The 8,934-nt window shown below is 43.7% G+C and overlaps 1 protein-coding gene across 1 annotated transcript in view; it reads right to left on the bottom strand.

Annotated features, from left to right (window-relative positions):
* The window catches only part of Nabp1 (nucleic acid binding protein 1), a 75,147-nt gene that overhangs the window by 18,971 nt on the left and 47,242 nt on the right, over positions 1-8,934 (bottom strand). Inside the window, exon 2 of the mRNA XM_010636879.3 lies at positions 4,816-4,873. The gene's annotated coding sequence lies outside the window, so the exon portion shown is untranslated. The remainder of the gene's footprint in view (positions 1-4,815; positions 4,874-8,934) is intronic.

Below are 8,934 nucleotides of genomic sequence, written 5' to 3' on the forward strand. Positions count from 1 at the left end.
CAAAAAAAAAAAAAAAAAAAAAAAAAAAAAAAAAGTGGTAAGCTAAAGCTTATATGTTTCCTTTTAGAAGTCATTAAACCTAATCAAATCACTGTTCATTTTCAGATTTTTTTTTTTTCGGGTACTGCACAGAAAACTTCTCAAAACTGAGTTAAAAACAGCAACTCTGTGCTCTCATACCTGTCAGCTGCTCCTGTGGCTCAAGTCGTGAGTCATCTGGTAGTTCACCTGAGGCCCAAGGCCTGAGAAGGCACGCCAGTCAGCTTTTCGTCACTGTGCCCAAATTCTTGAGAAAAACCACTTAAAGTAGGAAAGCTTTATAGTGGCCGTGGTTTTAGAGTTTTCAGTCCAGAGTCAGCTGGCTCTGTTGTTTTTCAGCCCATGGCAAGGCGGAAACATTGTGGCAGAAAAGCACAGCAGAGGAAAGCTGTTTACATCTTGGCAGCCAGGAAGCAGAGGGCAAGAAAGACCAGAGAGATACAGTCCCAAGATCATGCCCTTCCTTCAGCTAGGCCTTACCTGTTAAATCCTCATCCGCTCTCAATGGCCATCAAGTTATAAATACATCAGTTAAGTGAATGCGCTGGTGAACTTAGAGCCATCATGATCTGATTACTGCCAGAAGCCCTCACTCACAGAGCTATTGGCTGGTCCTGGCTCTGCAGGGGGCACCTCCAGTGTCCTCCCTGGGGTCTTCCAGGCTGTTCTAAACCTCACCAGCTTCACAGCGTGATGACCTCTGGCTTCTGAGAGGATGGGTAGAAGTTCAGGCCTAGACTCTAGGACCAGTGTGGAGTTAGCATTGGGCAAAGCCGGTCCCACTCAGATTCAAAGGGTGAAGAGATAACTTCTGCTTTTTCTCTCTGTCTCCTATCTTTGCCTTTTGATGGGAAGATAACAACATCACATTGCAGCAAAGCGTGTGGCCACAAGAAGATGTGACTTGCTGGAGAGCATTACTCCGGTGCTTCTCACAGCTGAGAATTCCCACGGAACAATATTCCATGGGGCAGCTTTCTGTTACACCCACAAAATGGAGTTTAGGTGGTACCACATTGTCCGAGGTTGCTCTGCATCTGACTTCAAAGAGAGTAGAGATGAGGACTTATATTAGTAGGATTAGTGCCAACTTTAAGGGAGAAAAAAATCCAAAATGGCTGGGCATGAACAAAAACCATGGCTTCTGCTTTTATGCTGTTGGCTTGTACTTAGTCACAAAGCCACAGCCATCAGCAAGGCAGCTGGGCGGTTGGCCTTGATGCCTGGGGCCACGTGCTATGCCCTCAAGTCAGTGTTCTAGTATTTCCACGGGAGAAGAGAGTAGTTAAGCGTGGAGATGGGAATGCGGTCAAGCAGCTGACCTGGCAGGTATTTGGGAGAAAAGGCTCAGGCAGAGGGAAACGGAAGTCCAGAGCTTTGAATGAGAACAGTCTTCGGATGAGGACCGGGCGGGAATCCAGTGTAACTAGTAATTAGAGCGTGTGTATCGGGGGTGACACTAGATGAAGATGAGAGACAGCGGAAATCAGAGCATCACGACCCGGCCGTGTGCTATGAGGAGGATGAGCTTCCTCGAGGAGTCCCAGGGGAAGCTGTGTGGCAGTCCTCACCACCAACCCCTAGGTTTGATGATGCGAAGGACGTAAGAGTCTTACCTACGGCTGTGACAGTGACAGGAAACAGACTCATCACAAGGAAAAGGCACCGAGGGCAGAGTCTGGAGGAAACCAGCGACTTCCAAGGTCTTCTCCTAACGAGGCCCCTCCAGCAGTGGGCAGGACAGCAGGTAGGTTGCCTCCTGGGAAGCTAGCTGCAGACCCAGTGCCCAGGCAGGGTCAATACCTAGGGCTGGGCACACGCTAAGGCCCTGGCCGCCTGAAGGAGAGCAGTGTGTAGCAGGGTCGGTGCGGACACAGTGGGCAACTCAGCATTTCAGGGGTGACCAGAAACCCCCTGAATCCCAACCTCCGAGATGCTGGCCTGGCAGACAGATCTGAGATCAGCACTCTTGAGCGGCCCCTTACTGCTTTTCTGCATAGAAGTGCTCAGAAAGAGATACACAAGGAAGGGAGGAGGAGGAGCCCGGAACTGGGCAGAAACTAAGCATTGTCCATGAGTACAAGCAATGGATAAATAGAAGCCAATGGACCGACAAAGTTTGCAGTAGACGGAGGGCAATATTATCAGCAGGAGGAAAAAGCAGAGAAGGGAGAAATTGAAGCAGGGAGTGGTAGTGCATACCTGTAACCCCAGCACTAGGGAAGCTGAGGCAGGAGGATGTCTGAGGCCAGCCTGGACTACACAGTAAGTTTAGGGCCAGCCAGAACTAAAAAGTGAGATACTGTCTCAAAAAACAAAAAGAGAGAAAACTTGAATTAAATGAACACAAGAGAACTTGTGTAGGAAGAATGAATGTGGTTCCATGTGATGACAACCCTAGCATTGCTTCTGGGGCACCAGAGTTTCTATATAATCCTGGAGATGAATGAACAGTGCCCCAGTTCTAATGCGGCCTGACTGTTGTATTAAAATAGTTCCTGTATTCGTCCCCTTATTTAACATGTTTATTATTTAGTTAGGCAATACTGGGGGTTGAACCCAGGGAGTACTAAACTACATCTCAATCCTTTTAATATTAATTATTATTATTCTTTAAAAATGTAAACAATCTCACTAAGTTGTCTCAATGCATATATATATATATATATATATAGAGAGAGAGAGAGAGAGAGAGAGAGAGAGAGAGAGAGAGAGTCTTCCTGCCTCAGCCTCCTGAGTAGAACTCTTATAATAAATTCCATTTACCCAACATAGGAGGCTTGTCTGTGCTTAAACCTACAAACACATCTATATTTTTGGCCATTGAAAACAGACTTTGTAGACTTTTACAGAAAAACTAGTATGATGGGCAAGAAATCACTGACCGACTAGATTAAGGACCAAGCCTTGTATTATGCCAAGAAACTTCCACCCCCACCACATTTTAGCTGCATCAAACTGCTCACGAATACACCGAGATGCAGGGTACACTTGTGAGCCCCTTTGATTTAGGTCACATGGCCCACCGTGTCTACGATTCCTGGTTTCCTCACCCTCACAACACCACAGGGACTTCCCTACCCAGCCCAGGCACCATTTGCATTCTCTGGGAAGCCCGCCTGACGACTTCTCTCCCACACTCTTGTCGGCACCTTGTAGCCTCAGGCGTTCCCTCTTCATTGCTCTTTGGAATCTTGCTACATATTTCTGCCACAGTGTCTGGAAAATATATTGTGATCGACTCATCTGTTCACCCCTGAAAACAGTATATTCTGAATCCTTCGTGTACTGTTTGTGCCTTAATAAATATGTAATAAGTAAATGGATAAATAAATGAACAAAGAAACAGATGTAGTGCATCACATATCAGAGAACTGATGCCTGGGATGAAGAACAAGAACCCCTGACCAAGACACCCAATCCTCAACTCTGATGCGTGAAAAGGTAATTTCTCCCAGCTCTGGGGTTGCTTTTTGTTTCACAAAATTGTATTGCTTTTGTACTACACTACTTCTTTGAAGATATTATTACGTTACACATGTTAAATAGCCATGTTAATATTGAACACAGTAATTTTTCTAGTGAGGAAGCAAATTGTTTTAAATACAGAAAGAATTAGATATTCCCCAACTACAAAAGTCTAACGCTAAATGCACTCGATTCTTTGGTATCCAAGTATGTTTACACATGTCAGGAAATACACCAGATCACTCCCCAGCTATGAACGTATTTCCCACGACTAGTGCTTCATGTGTGTATTGTATTTTTAGTTACAGTTTTCCAAGAGCAATAATTTCAAGTATATTGTTTTTACAATGCAGTACTTAGGGCACTGGAAGTGAATTCTCTATGCACTTTTACACTAAAACCAATTCTAAATGCTTAGATATGGTCACAGCACACATCAGATAAAGTCGTAACTGTTTTCTCTAAGGTCTCTTTTGCTCTGTGGCCCTTGCAAATCTGGTCACATATTTTTCTAGATTGTCTTTACTTCCCTGCGACTCATCAGAATCAAAGCCTCTGGCTACTTTGATGACAGGTTACGGTTAGCATGTGAAAGGCTGCAAGAACTGTACAAAATGCATTCCCAGAAACTGACAGATTTTTTTAAAATAGAATCATCTGAAGCTACAGCTCGTTAGAACTCGTTTTAAATTGCTTGAGATCTGAGAAAGGGTTTATGGGTGTACGCGGGTGAGGTGGAGATGTTCTTCCCATGTATGTGTACAGGAGAATGTTCTAGTAGAAAGAAAAACAATTTAACATTTCCTTTGTGTCAGGTGCATGGCATCCGTTCTCGTTCAATCATTTCATCCCCCTCTAAAGCAGGATTTATTATCTGCATTCCACAGATGAGAGAAGGAAGCTTCCAGACCGCACAGCCACTGCAGGGCAGGACTGAAATTCCAACCATATTTCTCCAGCCCCGAAGCCTGTGTCTCTATTCCGCAACAAAAGAAACCAAGTCATCTTCACACAAGACATAAATAGTTCTAATTAGATGTAAGCCGCCCTGGGCACTGTCCCCAGGGTGGAATGATGTGCTTGGAGATGAAATTTAAAAACAAAGCAAACTGAACAGAGGTCAGAAGATTGTCAGACTGCACCCTGAGACCCGTTTATCTCCTGTGTCTGTTTGCAATCTTCAAGGACAGAGTTGAGCGGTGAGGTTGTTGGCATGGTCCCTAAAGCCCAAAGTATTTACCGCCTGACCCTTTACAGAAAAGTGTGCCGGAAGTGCACAGAATAGCTGTACACCCTTTGATGTTGTACCTTTGTTGATCCATGTCCAGCGCTGTCCCAGGAAGAGAAATTCAAGGTCTAGCAGATCCTGGAAAAACCATACATTCTGTGGGTGCTAAAGGATGTGCTTACTCTGCTTCAGCCTGAAAAAGTAGTATTTTTTACTTTTTATTTTTAAATTTTTATTTTTTATTTTTTCCTGGCACTGGGGATTGAGCCCAGGACCCTGTGCTTGATACGGTGCCACTGAGCTACATCCCCGGCTCCACGGAAGTAGTATTGTATAAGATGAGTTAGTTCCCCTTGCCCTGATCTGTTAACAATTGAGGAATCTCATCTTGTGTCCTTCTCTAAGCTCCTGAGAACTGAAAACATGTGCGGAGGAAAGCAGAGATCATATGGCTGCTGTGCAGTGTCAACAAATTAGTCCTTGGCTATTCTGAATGCAAAATTACTGGATTATGAATTTCATTTGTGTGATTCTCTGAAAGACCAAAAACACCAAGTTGGTAAACTTTACAAAAATAAAAAATTCAGACTCTCATTAACAAAAAAGACAGGTAAATGGAGAATGTTCAACTTGGGAGATTTTGTAACCAACCTTTCAATCTACTCATTTATTGGCATCTTTTCAACATCTTTCAAATGAGTTCAAATCATAGGTGAGCCTAATAGATAAAACTAGCATTCACACTCTATTATATTTACACTGTATTCTTTGCCTGATCTTACCGAGATAGCAAAGCAAGACAGAAAACAAACAACTCCAAATGGCAATTTTTGACCAATTTACTGGAAGTTGTGAAATAAAAGGTGGTGAATTCAGGTTAATCAGACCAATGTTATGAGCCAATCTTTTAATTTCTAAAGTAACATGAAAGAAGCAGTTCTGGGTAAGTCAGAAAAAAAAATAGTAAAGCTGGAAATACTTTATAAAAAGAGGCAAAATTAAAATAAGCAAATAATTTTTTAAATAATTTAAAGATTTTTTTCTTAATTTGAAAATCTAATAGAATTGGTGATAACAAGCACTTAATTTTAGTCTCCCTCTCTCTCTCCATCATATTATTGGACAGTTTTACATTTACAGAAAATAGCAAAGATCAATGCAGAGTAGTTCCCAATGTACTTCCTCAACCAGTTCTCTGCTACCGTGGTATCTGATATAGTAAGAAACATTTGTCACAAGCTCCTGAATTTTACCCAGTGCCCTTTTCAGGTTGGCCGTCCCTGAACCAGAGAGATCCTGGTGAGGGAGACAGACTTCCGGCCGCATCCGGAAGTCACTGGCAGAGGCCCTGGCCCGGAGGTGGGCACTGGCAGGACACTCACCACGTTAGCTGCAGAGAGCACGGCTTCTGGAGAAGGGTTTGCTAGGATAGCGCGAGAAAAAATTACAGTAAAACGACAACAAATGCCTTTATCATTCCCACCATGGTACTCAGATTCATCTGATGGTGAGTGTCCAGAGATGTTCCCGACACCATAATTGACATTCCTGAAGGATATTTCTAGAAATCTTTGAAATTCCAAGGTTCAGGAAAACAGAAAAATGTTGTCTGATTCCTTGGCTTTCTCTCCATTCCACTGATAGATGTCCTACTTATCACTGTCTTTAATGTACTTTTAAATTTTAAAAAATTTTTTTCTAGAAAAGAAAATGCATTCACATAGATTCCTGATTGAACATGTGCTGAAGTGTATGAAGTGAGATCTTCCTCTCTTCTCTGTTCCCAATCATCAAGTCCCTGATCTCTAACGTTCTGTTACTATTTTCTTCTGTATCCTTTCAGCTCTAACCTGTGCCTTATTGAATGGATATATGTATAAAATTTCCCTCCACCCTTTTACAATACTCCTTTGCACCTTGCTCTTTTCTTTATGCTATAACCCAGTGATCTTTGCACAGTGTTACATACAGAGCTTGCTCATTCTTTTTTATGCCCCCGTAATATTCCCTTGCCAAACTTCTGTGATTTATATTATTATTCCCCTTTTGATGGACATTATTTCCAATCGTTTGTTCTACAAACAATGCTGCAAAATACAAGCTGAGAAATGTGCTTACACGTGTGTAGGAAGAGATCTTCAGGATCAATTACTGCCTTTTCCCCTTTTATCAAAATCCAATTTTTACTATAAGAACACATTTTGTATTGGGTAAGAGCTTAACATCTTTTGTTTGATATAAAAGAATCATTTGTAGCACTGACTGAAACCTCTTCTAACTTACACATTCCTCATGCTCGCTGATGACCAAACTCAACAACCTCATAGGAAGAATCACTTTCTTGGAGCTTTATTTGTGTGAACGGAAGTAGCAACTGGGGCACACGTTGACTAATGACCCCGTTGATGACTCGTGAAACAAGCTGAGAGCAACACCAGGAAGGTGAGACACCCTTGGTGCCCAACCTCCCTGGGGAGCTGAGCAGCGTCCTCCTGCCTCACAGTCCCCCAACTCAACCAGAAGTCTGAGCAAAGTCCCTTGGTCTACTATGGCTTCTCAGGAAGTTTGTGTTTGCAAATATTTCCTGTCAGAGTTCTTAAAATTATAATCCCCGGGCTATTTCAGCCGACTCCCATTAGCAAGGATCAGGAGAGCTAAATGCATTCCTTTCTAGTTACCTGTCCCGGAAGCCAGGGCAGGCTGAGCAAGTTCCACACAGCACACAGCCGGTTGTGGGTTACACTGTCCCCACGCCTGGGCCATGGAAGCTTGGTTATTCTTCCAGAAGGATAAAATCACAGTACAAGTATGAACTCACATTTATTGGCATTGGCTGTGTGTCAGGCACTCTGCTAGGAGCTTGAGGAACATGCTTTTCTTTTTTTTTGAGGCAGGGTCTCACAATGTAGTTGGGACTGATCTGGAACTCACTATGTAGCCCAGGCTGGCCTCGAACTCTCAGCGATCCTCCTGCCTCACCCTCCCGAGGACTGGGATTACAGGCGTGCGCCACCACGCCCAGTTTGAAGAAGTGCTTTTTAAGAACTCATGTTTGCAGTACACACTGATCGCGTTCTTAGTGGGGGCTGGGAACACCTGCATTTCATACTCATTCTTTCTCCATCCCCTTTGGCTCCCGCTCCCTCCATCTCTTGGTCCCTTTCCCATTTTGAAAAAAGAAAAATCTAATCTTCCCCTTTCCTGTTATTTATCTTCCATTTTGCTGTTTAATTTATACTTTGGGTTTCTCATCTAAGAGAAATCATGTTTATTATCATGGTATTTCATGGCGTTTACGTTTGTCTGATTTATTTCCCTTCACGCTATGGTCTCAAAGTGCATCCATTTTCCTCCAAATGACGTAAAAGCGTGCTTCTTTATGGCACAGTAGGACCCCAGGTGTGTAAATACCACTTGGATTTCAATCCTTCGCACATTCACGGCTAGGACCCATGGGGAGCTCACCCCTGACCCTTGCACGTGCTTCAGCGAGTTAAAGACCCTCTCATTTGTCCGAAGAGATACAAAAATGGAAACATGACTGAAAGAGGAGACACAGGAAATAGAACCAGCCTCACACACCTTTTGACTAACATCATTATATTCCTTAGAGGGTAAAACTTCTACGAGGAAGAAGAAAGACCTGTGCAGATGCATTGCAAGCTGGGGACAGAGGCCACATGCAGAAGGATGCTCCATGGCAAGTAAGAGCTTTGCCTACCTGTAGGCAGCCCTGCGATACAACCGCCTGTCTCTGATTCCAAGTTTGTAATTTTTATTAGCACACATTGGCAGCACCTAAGCACTCGGCATCTGCACGTTTTAAATCTCTCTGCATCCCCATCCCACCTTCCATGGCTTGATCCCTTCCCTTTTGCTAAAGAGAACTTGTGGGAATACAAAGTCCAAGATGGAGTTTTCAAGACGGCTGCGCGCTGATAGTAATTAGCTCCGGTGAAAGGTTCATGGCGCGACAACGTGCTCAAGGACCAGAAGCTCCGAATCAGTGCCCCAGACGGCCCTCAGAAGGTGCTCAAGCGTTCTTAGGGAGATATTTGGGATCGTGCCTTTTAAAACATACTCAGCTCTCGGATCCGTTTCAGAAGACGTTTTTGAGATGTGGTCTTGGATCTTTAAAAAATAGGAGAGTTTCGCGATCACCCGGCGGCGTGCGCTCGAGCTCCCGGCCTGCGCGGGAG

This window comes from Fukomys damarensis, unplaced genomic scaffold (assembly GCF_012274545.1).
Source record: "Fukomys damarensis isolate Sample0158 unplaced genomic scaffold, DMR_v1.0_HiC HiC_scaffold_26, whole genome shotgun sequence".
NCBI classification, from domain to species: Eukaryota; Metazoa; Chordata; class Mammalia; order Rodentia; family Bathyergidae; genus Fukomys; species Fukomys damarensis.